This window comes from Hylobates moloch, unplaced genomic scaffold (genome assembly GCF_009828535.3).
Source record: "Hylobates moloch isolate HMO894 unplaced genomic scaffold, HMol_V3 SCAFFOLD_4, whole genome shotgun sequence".
NCBI lineage: Eukaryota > Metazoa > Chordata > Mammalia > Primates > Hylobatidae > Hylobates > Hylobates moloch.
The window spans coordinates 108,547,449-108,563,143 of record NW_026652279.1 but is presented as its reverse complement, the minus strand read 5'-3'; positions in this window follow the sequence as shown (position 1 = coordinate 108,563,143).

Sequence of the window (15,695 nt, the reverse complement as noted above, 5' to 3'; positions counted from 1 at the left end):
CTCTACTGCCTCATTTATTTTTTTTTACAAAGAGTATAAATTACTTTTATAACAAAAACAATTTAATTATTTGGCCTGAAAAGCACCTGCTATATGAAAACATCAAATCCTTGAGAGCTAAACACAAAACAGGCACTAAGTAAACACTATATAGAACTGAAACAAGTTAAAATATCTTGTTCTTTTTAAAAATGAAAGAGAATGATTGAAAGTAGCTAAATAGAAATGTGTTTGTTTACACTTATAAAATATCATTAGATAATATACACATATATGTATATACACATACCCTTATATAAAGTGTAAAAAATATATCTAAGGAATATTTAACATGGTTTGCAATTAAAAAAAGATCAGTTATTCTCAACTTCTGCTACATAAGTGAACTTTCATGAAGTTTTGTTTTTAATGAGATAACTTAGTCTTAATCAGGTAGGAAGTGGGACTTAACTCTGGAGGCGGAGCTCTGTCACAGGACCAAATTGAGGACTAGTTTAAAACGAGGTCTGGAAATACCCCCCAATTAGACATGCCCACCAATGTGCCATGTTTACCATTGCCCTGGCAATGCTCAAAAGTTATCATACCTTTTCATGGCAAAGACCCAATGACCTGGAAGTTATCACCCCTTTTCTAGAAATTTCTGCATAGACTACCCCTTAATCTGCATGTAATTAGAAATGGATAGAAATATGACTACAGAACTGCTTCTGAGCTGCTATGCCCACCACATTGCCTGTGGGGTAGCCCTGCTCTGCGGAAGCAGTCACAGAGCCATAGCACTTCAGAGCAGTTCTTTCCTAGGCAAAACCAAGAACCCTCCCAGGCTAAGCCCCAGTTTAGGGCTCCTCTGTCCTTCATCATTACTCCAGATGGATGACCTGAATTTAAATTGCTAAGGTGGAATTAGGCATAGGAATGTTTAAAAATCTCCAAAGATATTTGTTGAATAAACCAATGATTTAGTATGCCTACTGAAATTGTTCTTTAAAAACAAACAAACAAAAAAAGACAGCAATTTCACTCCTAGGTATATACCCAACATACACATACATATACTTATGTTTATCAAAAGACATATACTAGTCTGATAACAGCGCTATTCATAATATCCCCAAACTAGAAACTAGTAAAAAGCCTAGAGACAGAAGAATGGATAAATGAGAATCTTCACACAACAGAATGTTATGAAGCAATCTACAGCTACAAGCAACAGTAAGGATGAATCTCATAAATGAAATGTTGAGGAAAAGTATCCAGATATAAAAGAGTACATACGGTATGATTCCATTAACATAAAATTTAAGAACTAACAAAACTAATTTTTGCTGCTAGAAGTCAGGATAGCAGTTACTCTTGGAGTGGAGAGTTTGGGGAAAGAGAATAAAATAAAGAGCATTTCTGGGATGCTGGTATTTTTCTATTTCTCAACCTGGGTGCTAATAACATGGGTATGTTCACTGGAGAAAAATCAAGCTGTACACTTAACACTATGTGCACTGTACTATGTTATACAGCAATATAATAAAAGGTAAAATATATCTAAAATGTCCATAACAAAATAAACAGGAGTTATTAGGCAGTTGAACATTTTAAAATCAAGACATAATAAAGTTTAAAATATATAGTAAAGGAAAGGGTGATGTAACAGGGAGAGAAGGAGTAACAGATGTAGGCATTGAGATCCTGGCACTAGAGCATGAGATAAACTCAGGCACATCTTTTGACCTGAGGGCCATCTGTGTCATAGATTCTATTTTACCTCTCTTGCAGAGTCATTGCCAGGATTATTTAACATATGTATGTAAAGCATAACACTTGGCACTTGGTTCAAAAGCATTCATTCATCTCCATTCCTTCCTTGACTCTAAAGCAAAATATGAAAATAAGTTTCATAGAAAGCCAACTGCTATATTCTTAAATGTAGTAAGGGTATATAACCAATGTATAACTCAATATCAGTGTGAGCATACAGAATACAACAAAATGTGGATGCCAGTTCAGAATTACATAATCCCAGAGGATTTTTAGGTATTTCCAATTTGCATTCTTTGCTGCTGTGAGAACACAAGTGGTGACAGTGACTGAGCTACCAGACAGACACACACCTTCTCCAGCATCCATATCCATGAGGTGGATAATGTAATAGCTAAGAAAACACTGGCAGTGATACACCGTTCAACAACCTGGATATGTTGTGTCATTGAAGAAAGGATGATAAAACTCCAACAGCCAAATCCAGATGCAACAGAAAAAACATCTGGGTATTGAAGAATTTCAAGCTGAATGGGAGTAAGCACTAATATGTTCTCATTTAAAAGACAGCCCATTATCTGATGCTGCAAGGGGAGCTGGCATGGTTTGTCACAGCGCTCTCATAGTATGGAACATCTGCCCTCACCCCCAGTTCTCATCAGGGCTCCAGGGCAAATGAGATTTGGAGAAGACTGAGAGGAGCAAAGGTTGAAATCTAAGACAAGTAAGCAAAATTTTAAATTAACTAGCATTCTTCACACAGGGAGAAAAGTAGGGGACACTTCAACAACCATTAAGTGTGTTTGAATCAAAATATCAAGGATTTACGGAGAAAAATAACAGAAATAGACGGGCGACAAAACCAAAAGTGATAAACCTTACTGTGTGGTTTTAATGCCCTGCATATTGGTTCAATTACTGCTTTCCCAGGCAAGAATGATGCCTTCTTGACTGACTTTATTTTGCTTTTAGAACAAATACAGTGAGGGAATAATAACCATAATTTCTGATGGCAATAAAAAAATGCCTGGAAATGAAAGAAAAAGTAGAAGAAAAAGAAGTGTTTGAATGAATAAAGTTGTTTTATATTCCACAATCTTCTAATATGGTCTTGGTCACTAGGGTCAATTGCAAATGATTCTAAATGTCATGGATCATGATCATCCCCAAAATAGATGCTAAGAAAATTTGGAGGCAGTTATACGGCCATGAAATATCAATATAGTACATGACAGTCTTCTAAATATCAAAAAGGATGATAAAGACAATAGTAAAATATCATAACTTTGCTCTTTACCTTGAAATCTTTAAAAACTTAATTTTCTGGCATCTTCTAAAAAGTAAATTGATTGCATACAAAAATGGGGTCAGGTCTGTGGCTAACAATTTAAAAGGTCTGCCAAACTTTCACATACTATCTACTAAGAGGACAGAAATGGGAGACGGAGATTTCTTATTTATTCTTAGAGTGATTATAATGGAAAAACATAGAAACAGAGAATCGTAAGGTGACAGAGAATTTGCTCTTCTGTAGCAGGGGGTCAGCAATTTGTTTCTGTAAAGGGAAAGATAAATACCTTAGAGTTTGTAGGCTGCTTAATTTCTGGCACAACTACTCAAAGTTCCGCCATAACAGCATGAAAGAAGCTATAGACAATATATAAGTGAATGAGTATGGCTGTATTCTAATAAAAGTTTATTTTCAAAACAGGTAGCAAATATTTAGCCTGAGGATCATCATTTGCCCACCCTTACTCTGGAGAGTACTATTAAAACTACCTTTCTGTTCAGTGGAATATATCAAACACCTATTTTAATAAATCTAGCCATGAGAAGGTATCAGTCCTCAATGCCATATTAAAAGCTTGGGCACTTATTCTCATAAGATACTAGCTTCCTCTTTAAGTCTTCTTATACTTAGAAAAAACAGAAGACCTTCTTTATTGATATTTAAGCACATATTTCACCTGTTTTCATAAGCTTAGAAAGTATAATATCAAAACCTTAAAATGAATGAAAGATAAATTCCTGATACAAAATAGAATTCTTAGGGGAAGAAAATCCAGTCTATGTGACTGATTCAAACATGATTCATTTCAATGCGACAAAGGGCTTATAATCTAAAATATGCAGGCAAATAAAAAAGAATGAAATAATGTCTTTTGCAGCAACTTGGATGGAACTGGAGGCCATTATCATAAGTGAAGTAACTCAGGAATGAAGAACCAAATACTGCACATTCTCACTTATAAGTGGGAGCCAAGCTATGGGCATGTGAAGGCATACAGAGTGGTTTAATAGACACTGGAGACTCAGAAGTGAGGAGGGTGGGAGGGTGGTGAGGGATGAAAAACTCTCTGTAGGGTACAAAGTACACTACTCAGGTAACAGGCCATTAAAATCCCATACTTAACCACTATCCAATTCACCCATGTAACCAAAAACCACTTGTATCCCTAAAGCTACTGAAATAAAATAATTACAAAAAATAAAGGTATATGCAGGCAAGACAATTTTGCTCCTTTCTACTTTCAATGACACTATAAAAAATGGTAAGAGTTAGAAACAAATGCAGGCTCTAACTTCAACAAAATTGGTAGCCTACTGTGGCCTTGAACCACCATATATGAGAAAGGGCTGCCAAATTCAGAGGAAGTCAAAAGAATTGGTGTGGGAAGATGCCAGGAGAGCATGCCTGTGGCTACAGACCTCAGACAAAGCCAGCCACATCCATTTTTCCAAGATGTTGCAAATTATGAGAAAGAACACCAACAATCCCTTTTTTGTAACAGACTGGGGTAGGTGCACTGATGGCAAGAGCTTCCCTAATCCCATCTGGCACAGAAAAGGCAGGGAGGGACGAGAAGTCAGGAAGCAGTCATCAGTGAGTGGGACAGGCTGACTACAGGAGAAGGTTTGCATTGATTGCTGTCCTGCAGCGTCAATCTCTGCTGGCTAGGGGAAAGATTAGAATCTCTCTCCCTCTCTTGGTGGAATACTAGACATTGGAGAGGTGGAAGGAGAATGAGGGATGAGAAATTGCCTAATGGGTACAATGTACACCATCTGTGTGATAGTTGCACGGAAAGCCCAGACGTCACCACTACACAAAATATCCACGTAACAAGTCAGCACTTGTACCTTCTCTAAGTCTATAAAAATAGAAAATCACATACATACACACACACACACACACACACACACACACACACACACACACACAGTGGGATAAGAAGCTTGACCAAACCAGCTATAAATCCACTAAGACTAGGTTCTAGTTCTATAGGACCTATGGAGAAATTCCCTAAGAAAAAGAAAAGAACACAACAGGAAAAAAAAAAAAAAAACTGGCAGACCAAGAATATTCTCCCCTCCTAAAAAGTGACCATGGAGATTAGAACTGACCAAACATGACATGTATGAACATAGAGGTCTTAATCAAGCAATCTTTCATATAAATAAGAGCTTAAAGCAGCAATTCAAAATATCAACCGCATGTAAGATTAGCAGGAACATTGGAAGGAAACATAACAGGGGCTGGCTCATGAAGGAAAACAAAAAGCAGTCACAGGAACGTAGACCACGTTGAAAGCAGCAAGAAGAATAGACACTGCTAAAACACAGTAAGAGACAAGGAGGACAGGATTGAGAAAAGTGAATAAATAAAAGTGAATAAAGGCAATATATACTCACTATTGGTTTCCCTAAGGAAGATAGTTTAATCAAGATTGTAAAAAGATATGTAAAAATACAGTCAAGAACATTTTAGAGATATTCGGCCAGGCACAGTGCCTCACGCCTGAAATCCCAGCACTTTGGGAGGCCAAGGCAGGTTAATCACTTGAGGCCAGGAGTTCAAGACCAGCCTGGACAACATAACAAAACCCTGTCTCTACTAAAAAATATAAAAATTAGCCAGGTGTGGTGGTGCATGCCTGTAATCCCAGCTACTTGGGAGGGTGAGACAGGAGAATCATTTGAACCCAGGAGGCAGAGGTTGCAGTGAGCCAAGATCACACCACTGCACTCCAGCCTGGGTGCTGGAGGAAGACTCTGTCAACAAGAGGAGGAGAAGAGGAGAGGGGAGGGAAGGGGAAGGGGAAGGGGAAGCAGAGAGAAAGAAAAGTTTAGGGACATTCAAGAATTTTATCTGCAGATGAAAAGAGTGTACAATGTTCTAGGAAAACCTGACACAAAACAACCAACAGTAATAGGTATTCTAGAAAACTTACTAGATATCAAAGCTCAAAATGAATAAAAGAAAGAGTTATTTGAGCATCTAGACAAAAAGCTTAAGACACCTAAATGGGTGAAAAAAGTCACTGAACTCACACCTCTCTACAGCCATATTCAACTCCAGAAAATAGTTAATACTTACAATGCTCAAGGAAAGAAAATGTGACAAGAATTTTAGACTGATCAAATGTTATTCAAGGATAAAACCAACGTAGAACTGGTGTTGAACTTTAAATCACTCAGGAAATACATCTCCATGACTTGTTTTTTAGGAAACTATTAGAAAACAATCTTCAACTATGAGCTAACTGGACAGCTATAGAAAATGGAGGGCGGGGAATATTCATCCCATCAACTACAGGACTAAGACCAGGACAGATATGGGAATTGTGGTCCTAAAACAGGATTTAACATTATAAACCCTGGAAATGTTTAGAAATTATATAATTAACAAAACTGGAAAGACAAGAAAGAAAATATGTATGATAGTTTTTCCTTCTTTTATAGATATTAGCTAAAGCTGGCAAATCAAGCAGTAAATGCATGCGTATGCTTAAGTCAGAAGATCCATAAAGACCTTCATGAGTCACAGCTCTGCACAAGGCTATGATGAATTTCCACAGTACATTAATAGGTGAAATATTTTCTCCAAACATCATTTGCCTTTGGATTTTCTTTATGGCAAATGATGTAAAGAGAAGTACTTGATCTTTGTAGAGAAATTCTCTAGAAACAAGTTACTGAAATGCAGATAAAATAAACACTGATGGAAATGGTAAAAGCAGGGGATCTCAAATTGTGAGAAGAAGATAGTATATGGGGATATGGTCACTTTTTTGACTTAAGAAGATTGTGGCTTCCAAAAATATTGCTACATTTTTAGGCCTTGAACATTTATATATTTGTGAAATTTTTCATAAATATCTTTATGAGAAAAATAAGAATTTTGTTTTACAATGAGACTAGTTTTAATAGAGTAACCGACTGGCAGTTCATAAGATATAAAGGTGTTAGAGTTGCCAGTTTAAAAAACTCCATGTTAGATGTGAGGAAAACACTAATACAATGTTGGTGGGAATATAAATTAGCATATTATTTTAGACAGCTATTTGGTGGGATCTTTGAAATTTAGCACTTGCAATCCTAATAATTTATTTAACCTGTTCAAAGAAAGACCAGTTAAATAAATTATGGTATATTCATGAGAATTCTATTACCAATCTATACATTTTTAAATCATATGTATTATATATATAATACATATAATCATATATGTAAACACTTCTATATGCAAAGAAAATAAAGGATATAAAATATGAGGAGTATGAAAGATTCTTTCAACATGGTTTGACTTTTTTACACTATGCATTTTTATAGTTAAAAATGAAACAAAGAAAGATCAAATTTACGATATAGTATCAACGTTAAATGCTTTTTAGATCACAGAATCAAACATTAGGATTGGAAGGGATCTACAAAGACATCAAAGCCAACTCATTCTATGAATATTTCTCCTCCCGAGATTCTAGAAATATAGTGTCCAGTCTTCTTCAACCTTTCTGTTCCGAGAATTCACAACCTCCTGGTGCCTAAGTATTTGTGGTTCTGGCAGGAAGATCCCAGAACCAAGTCACCCTATCATAGTCTTGTACTCCAGGGCCAATGGCCACCACGTGAATATGAATGAAGAATTGTACTGGCCACCTAACCACTGCAGAATGCCAAGGAGCAAAAGTGCCTCCATGACAAATCAGCTTTTCTTGAAAAGGGCAGAAAAGGCTGCAACAGAGACACTATGTGGCAGCAAGAAGCAATGGCAGTGGAGGACTGATCAGTTACCCCTCCACATAAGGTTTGGTGTGGGACTGACCTCTTTGGTCAGAGACTCCAGAGTCCTTCATCAATCTGGGGGGAAGCGGGGATAGTAATGGGCTTCAAAAGGGAGATACTAGACATTGTGTTTCAAGGGCAGATAGGAACCCAAATGATTAGTTTTTACAAATATTTATCTTTTTTACTCCAAAATTATGGAGCATGTCTTACCAGACATATTGAAATACAATGTACAATCTTATCCTGGACAACACTGTCAAGCATAATTTGAGATGGAAAATAGAACAGGAAGAGTAATTTCAACTAAATTGAGATAACGTTCTGATCCATTTCAGTGGTTTCTAGGACCCCGTCCGAGATATTGGTAAAAGGCTCTGAGGGGATTAAGTGCCTAAATCATCAATATCAGGTGGACAGAGGAACAATAATTTGGTTCTTAAAAGTATCCTCATGAAGGTAAGAACTTGACTTTTCTGATATACTGGGAAACTCCCAAAGAAGGCAGTATTTCATATTCATACTGATTGACCTGTGGCTGCTGAAGCCATTGGAATGCAGAGAAACCAAGAATCTCGTCTACCCATTCTACCCTGAAGTCAAAATTCAAGACTTCCATTCTCCCAAACTGCCACTCATCACAAATGAGGGAGAGCATCAACGTGAGTCAAGACCAGGGACACCATTAGGCCATATTGTTAACAGATCATTGAAAGCAGCAAAGAGGTTAAAAATCTATCCTCTGAGTAGAGAACTCTCATTATTTTCATTTTAGGTGCGTCTCTTTCCTCCCATAGGCTGCTTTTCTCATAGAGCTGGTTTGATAAAATCGGTCCAAAAGGCTCCTCCTTCCCATGGGAAGTACCTGAACCATCAGTCTCTCCCCATCCCCCACAGCATGAAGCGGGAACCAGCATGGGCTCAGAGGACAGATCTAACAGGCTGCTAGCCAGGCCCTGACCAGGAAAACAGAAGCCTTACAACCCAAATGGTCCCGTCTGGTTCACCACATGCCCTCGTTAAGAATAAGAGGTAAATGTACCTCGAATGTCCCTTCAGCCACAGACACCTGACAGTTGGTGCCAGAACAAAATTTGGGATCCTGGCCAAATATCTTATGATTCAACCAATAGGCATCTGCAAAAATGTGTGAGGGTAATTCTTTGGGACTAGCAAAAATATTTTTCCTCAAATAGTTCTACATTTTTCTTACAAGAAAGGTAATCATCTTGCTCTATAATGAGAATCTAAGTGATAATATATTCATTTCTCCCAAAACCTAGGTTATGCCTGGTAGTAAATTAGATATTTTGGGAAACACACTTTCAGATCACTGACTGGCTGAAGTGCTATTTACCTCCAGAGTAAAAATGTAAAAAATGATCTCCCTGTGACCTCAAAAAAAATGTGATGCCTCGTGAAACAACCAAGTATGACTCAGACACCAGAGCCGACGTAGCCGAGTAAAAACACAACAAAAAATAGATAAGCTGAGGAGTAACTTCTGCTAATAGAGAGTCATTATTTTACAGGCCTGGACAAAAAACCTTTATTTGGGAAAGGGTCCATTTCCTGTAGTGTCAGTGAAGCTGGTAAGTCGTGTTGCTCTGATCCCCTGCCCAGAGGGACGGCAGGGTGACCCAGACTGGATAATTTGAGTACTCTATTCCCCTAGCTATCATGATCATTTCAGAGATGGGCATGTGGGTCTAACCAGGGTCTTGTCTGCAAGTGAAAAATACTCTACTGCAGAGTTAAATCCTGTTTCACAGGCTGCAATTATGTAAAATCAGAACTGCCAACCACCACCTTTTCCAGTTACATGAAAGAAGCCACCTGTAGAGGAAGAGAACCAGGTCGGTGAAAGGGAAGCAGATTCTAGAGGTAGCAACATAGCCCTAATAAGGTCCTTTTAGCCACTAGATCCAGCCATGCCTTAAGTTAGTACCACCTTGGACTTGTCAATTACTTGCACATCTCCCTTGATCCTTTTTGACTTGATTTCTGCCATTTGTCTATAATAATCCTGAATAGTACAACTGCCACACCTAACAAAAACAAGCGGTTTAAAAATTTTACCTTAAGGCCAGTCTGTCCCAGCCGTGATTAAAGTATAAGGTCATCTCTGACCCTTTTTTACCTGAACTTATTTTAAATATTTTTGAAATAATTATTTTATGTTTATAAACACATGTATGCTTCAGAATATTTACAGAATTCAAAATCAGCTTGAAATAAAAAAAACACAACTCCTTGACCCAGAAGATAGCACTGTCAATATTTGAATGTACTTCCTTCTAGTTTAGAATCATGTATCTATGGTTTTTTTAAGTTGAGAACATGGACTATAGAGCTGGTTCTTATTTAAAATTAGCCTGTGCATGATTTCCCACATAATGAAATGCTCTTCAAGTATATGACTCTTAGCAGCTTCACCGTATTTCATTCAGTCTCTCTCCTCCTCGAAATATTTTCTTATCTTGGCTCCTAGAACACCACATTCTTCACTTTTCCTCCTTCCTCACCAACCCCACAGTCTCCTCTGCCACATCTTTCTTATCTCCCTTACCTCTAAGTGTTGAAGAAGCTCCAGATTCAGTCTTTAAACTGCTTCTTCCTCTACTCGGATATTTAGGGAATCACATTCTACCTCACAGCTTTCAAAACCATGTATATACTGACAGTTTCCAAATTTATATCTGCATCCTGGACCTCTGTGCTCTATTTCAGATTCTTACGTTCAATGTCTTATAGAAATAGTTATTTGTCTTATACAGACCTCAAGTTAGCATATCCAAGACTGATCCGATAATCACCCCAAATATGTTCCCGCTGAAGCCTTGCCTATTTCTGTTAAGGACGATGCCCCATCCTTCTAGTTGCTCAGATCTAAAACCTTCAGAGTGACGCAGCTCTCTTCTTTCTCCCACGTCCCATATCCTATCATTATCTGTCATCAAGTTCTGTTGGCTCTACCTTTAAAACATACGCAGAATCTGACCATTTCTCACAAACCCACTAGCACTACCCTAGTGCAAGCCACACCATCTCTCACCTGAAACTGATGTTCTTGCTTCTATCCTCCCCCTCCCCTCTTGAACCCATTCAGTTGGGCTGTTATTCCAACTATTCCACTGGAACAGTTCTTATCAAGGCCACCAAAGACTACCATTTTGACAAATTTTATGGTGATTTCTGTCCTTATTATACTCAGCAGATCAGGAGGCATTTCACCCAGTTGCACACTCATTCTCCTTGGCAGTCTTTCTTTTCTTTTACTTCAGGATTACACTTCCTCTTTGTGTCTCTCCTAACTCACTGGGTGCCCCTTTTTAGTCTACTTGACAGGTTCCTCCACACTCTCTGACGTAAACTATTGGAGTAATCCATGGCTCAGTTCTCAGACCTCTTCCCTTCTTTATCTCCACTTACTCTCTTACATGATTTCACCCAGTATCATACCTTAAATACCAATATGCCATTGGCTATTTGATGTCTCTTCCCTAAACTCTGTACTCATCCATGCTACTGCCAACTATTTCTTGAATGAATGAAGGCAGGAACTATGTTCATCTTCATGGTTATACTCAGCACCTATAATAGTGCTTGAAACAGCAGTCAATTATCAACTGTTAAATTAATGAATATTGTTCAACTCAGTGCCACTGTGAGAAAATTAAAAAGATAGATGACAGTCATTAGCTAATTTCAAGTAGTTTTTTTTTTTTAATACAAGCCAGTGCCATAATAGAAGGCAGTTCATGATATTGTTTTCTAAATATACATTGGTCCGATGGTCTGGCTTGTTCCAAACCTGAGAATCAGAGCACCAAAATAAAGTGATAGATTAAATGTCAGTCAGTAAACCCTCTGTTAATATTTTTTTTCCCCATTCTCAGGCCATTAGTAATGTTTGAGCAGCAGAAATCTTAGAGACATATTCTTAAATATCATAGAGTAAAAGAATTCTATGCTGCCAATTCATAACAAAATCAGGTATAATCAATTGAGTGAAGGTTAAGGTTGGCACTGTCTTGAAAAATTAAGCAGCTTAAAAAGGACAGACATAACAAAGAAAAGAGACCTAGTCTGTGTTCCTTTGAACAAGAAAAAAAATAAATGTTGAAACCCCAAAAGTCCAGGCCATTTCAGTTTCTCAGACTATAATCCTTTAAATAATCATTTAATCACAGTGACATGGATGAACTCACAGATACACTGTTGAGTGAAAGAAGCGTGACATAGAAGACTGCAGAAGATGTTAGTCTTTGCCTCCACTAGGAAGGAGGGCCACATGTGTCCATTTAAGTTAAAGTCGAAAAAGGATAGGAGGGTACTTTCAAAAATGATGAAAATGGTGGATATCTTAATTTGGGTGATGGTTACATGGGTGTATATACTTGTCAAAACTCAGGGAATTGTATACTTAAGAGCGTTATGTTTTAATACATTTAAAATATAACTCAATTTAGACAAAATTAAAGTGTCCTTCAACGAGTGTTCTGGATGAAGAGGAATGAAATAGATAAGTATAAACAAATTTCCTTACTGCAGGATCTCTTACAGCTTTTAATGTGCAATTATGCACTGTATATTTCGAAGAGGAGACTATAAGATACAGTAATGTTTCAGACTTAATTCGTCAAGGAACTTTTTTTCTCGTATACATTGACATCTATAAGACACTACAGTTTCAGAAACCCATTAACTTTAGCCTGGAAAAAATTCAAACAAGGGCTACAAATACCACTGAAGTCATTGAGGAAAAAATTAACGTCTAATTTTAAGCAATCACTTTCTGTTGAACCTTCCAAAATGAACTAGTTATGAAATGTATTCCTATACATGGTCCAATTAAGGACTAGAGAAGTTCTGCCCAAGATAATAAATATAGTTCTGGTATTGTTGACCTTAAATTCCTTCTGGCAGTAATTAGATAGCAAAATCAGATGTATATTGAAGAACGCTAAGCTTATGGCAAGGAAGCATCATTCATCATCACATAGACAACACTTATCTGTTTTGTGTAAGACATCCAACTCACCCAGAGATGTTATTCAAGGCATTAAAACACAGTTAAAGATGATAGGTCATAGGTTGAGCTCCCCAGGAAGCTGACTCTGTGACTGATGTGTGTGTAAGAGATTTGTGTGGGGAGAGCTCTCAGATCACCACCTGCAGGGGAGCAAGAGAAGCCAGACTGGACAAGGGGAGATATTTAACTTGGATTTGACACAACAAAGGCCTCAGTGAATCCCATAGGAGCACTGGAACCAAAGTTATTCAGCCATCAGGCGAGAGGGTCAGCCCTTTATATCCTCACAATGGACCAGTCTTTGCACGCTGGCTGCCCATGACCACTGGCAAGCTGGCCTCCTTGGCTGAGGGGAGTGTTCACAGAAAGAGTGAAGAGCCAGCCACCAATCCTTCCAGCAGCAGGGAGCCCGAGTGTCTCAGCCCTGAAGCAGAAGCTGGGTGATGCATCGCAGCACACACCACAGCAGCCAACACACAACACACGCTCATTTCACCAAACTCGCAAGGGGCATCTGCCCAGCAAGAAACTATTCCTACCTAATCTAACCCTCATGCTATTAACTGAGAAGCTCTGTTTAAGAATCAGGAGCCTAGATTGTGTCCCTACTGCTTTGTCCATAACAAGTATTCATAAAATTGCAATAAAAGCTACAAATAATCTTAGATGGTAGCCAAAAAAATATTTCCCAGTGTAAACCACATAATAAGAAACACTGATTAGTTTTGGCATGACTACAAGCCTAGCTGTTCTTCATGAGAAATAATGGACTGAAATCATCAGAATTCTCTAAGAGCTATAACAAGAACATCCATAAAGTTTAACCTCAGAAAACTTTTGAATAACTTCCTAACACTGGAGTACTTTTTATATCACATTTCCCTTTGCTATCTTTAATAAAATTAAATTGGTATCCCAGTAAACAAAGTAACAAGAAAAAATGAGAGGTTCTAGGTTTCTCCCTGGTTATCCTTTTTAAAAATCAATTCATCTTAATTTATGCTAATAACAATTCAATCAGAACACGTCTGTTGAGGACCTTCCATTATGAGATACCATGCTTAGAAACCACATGTGAGGTTTGTGAATTACATCTGGGTGGATAATAGTATAATATAGATGTAATATAGATTACATCTATATTAAGCGTACGGAAATGAAGTTCAACATCTAATAGGGAAGACAGACATTTACACAGATGTCATGCATTCATTCAACAAACATACTTAAGCACTATGTGCCCAGCTGTTAACAAGATAGACACGGTTCCTGCCTTTAGGAGGCTTACCTGAGACATGATGTGTTAAAAATAGAAGGCTGCAGAAGGTGCTATAGTCTTTGCCTCCACTGGGAAGGAGGGCTACAGAAAGCTTAGGAACAGTAAACTTAGTAAGAATAATAGCAACTAAACTTTATTGAGTGCTTAAAATGTGCCAGGCAAATATGTAAATTTATTTGGCTTTCACATCAATCCTCTGAGGTCTTTTTATTATTAATATTCCCTACTTGCAGATGAGGAGACTAAAACAGAGATTAGGTAGCTTAATCAAGGTCACACAGGTGGTGAGTGGTAGGCCTGGGATCCAGAGCTGCTCTGGAACTGAGCAGGAATTTGCCAGATGGACACACACACAAAAGGAATGATAAGAGCACTCCGGGCACAGGGAAGTACAAGTACAGAGACATAAAAATGGTCAGAAACATGTAAGTTCAGTCTGCATACAGGCTGACTGGGAGAGTAACCAGAGTCCAGGCCTGCAAAGTGGGGCAAGCAAGGTACAGGTAGATGAAGAAAAGTGTCATGTGCCCCACAAGGAAGGGACTGCAGGAGTGTAGGCATGGGAGTGATGCCAATTCTGTCATTAATATCAGTAAGAATATCAATAAGAATGAAAGTGGCTGACATTCCTTGAGAACCTCCTATAAGCCAGACATGGGCCAAATACTTACACACATTATCTCAGTTTAGCTTCACTACAATCTTATGAGGAAGGTATGACCATTATCCCATTTTACAAGTGAGAAGACTGAGCTTTAAAGGGAGCAACTAGATGAGGCGAGGTTCTACTGTTTATGAGTGATAGAGCTAGGATCCAAAACCAACGAACTCTAAGATCTGTGTTCTCTGCTGCCTGCTTGCCAGCATGCATATTTGACGTGGAGGGGTAGGAGGGTGGCAGGCAGGGCAGTAAGGGGGGCACTAAGGCACCCACCCAGGAAATAGGTGGCTAGTCTCGACCACAGGGTGCGAGCTGCAGGCTGCAGGAGAGGACATGTGAGAAATATGCATACAGAGGTAGCACCGGAGACGAAGTGGGATCTGGCAGCGAGAATGAAGGAAGAGTCGTGGATAACAGCAGCTGTCTGAAGAGGTGGTGATTCCATCATGCAAGCGAATGGGTAGGAACAAGCACTGAGAGCCGGGCAGGGGGATGCGGAGTGAGGGAAGATGCTGAGGTCAAGGTCTCCCAGGCTACTATGGAAGGAGCCAATGGGCAGCTGGAGATTTAGGTCTGGAAGTGAGAGAAATAATCAGCTATGAAGGTACAGACTTGGCCACAAACATATTGAAGGCATGAGAGTGGTTGAATTTGTCTAGGGAGAATGCAAAGAACAGAAGGTGATAGAACTGTAGCAAAACCCAACTATTGAGGAAAATATTTTCATGCCTGCAAAAAGAGATATGGAACTGCCTCCTTTAGAAACCTACTTGGGAAAGGGCTTTCTTTACAAGTAAGGCAAGTTGTCATTACTGGTAGGGGGAAAATTGGTACTGCGAAACCAACTTATTTCCTACCACAGGTGAGGTTTTGAATAATATCTGGGTGGCATATTTCTG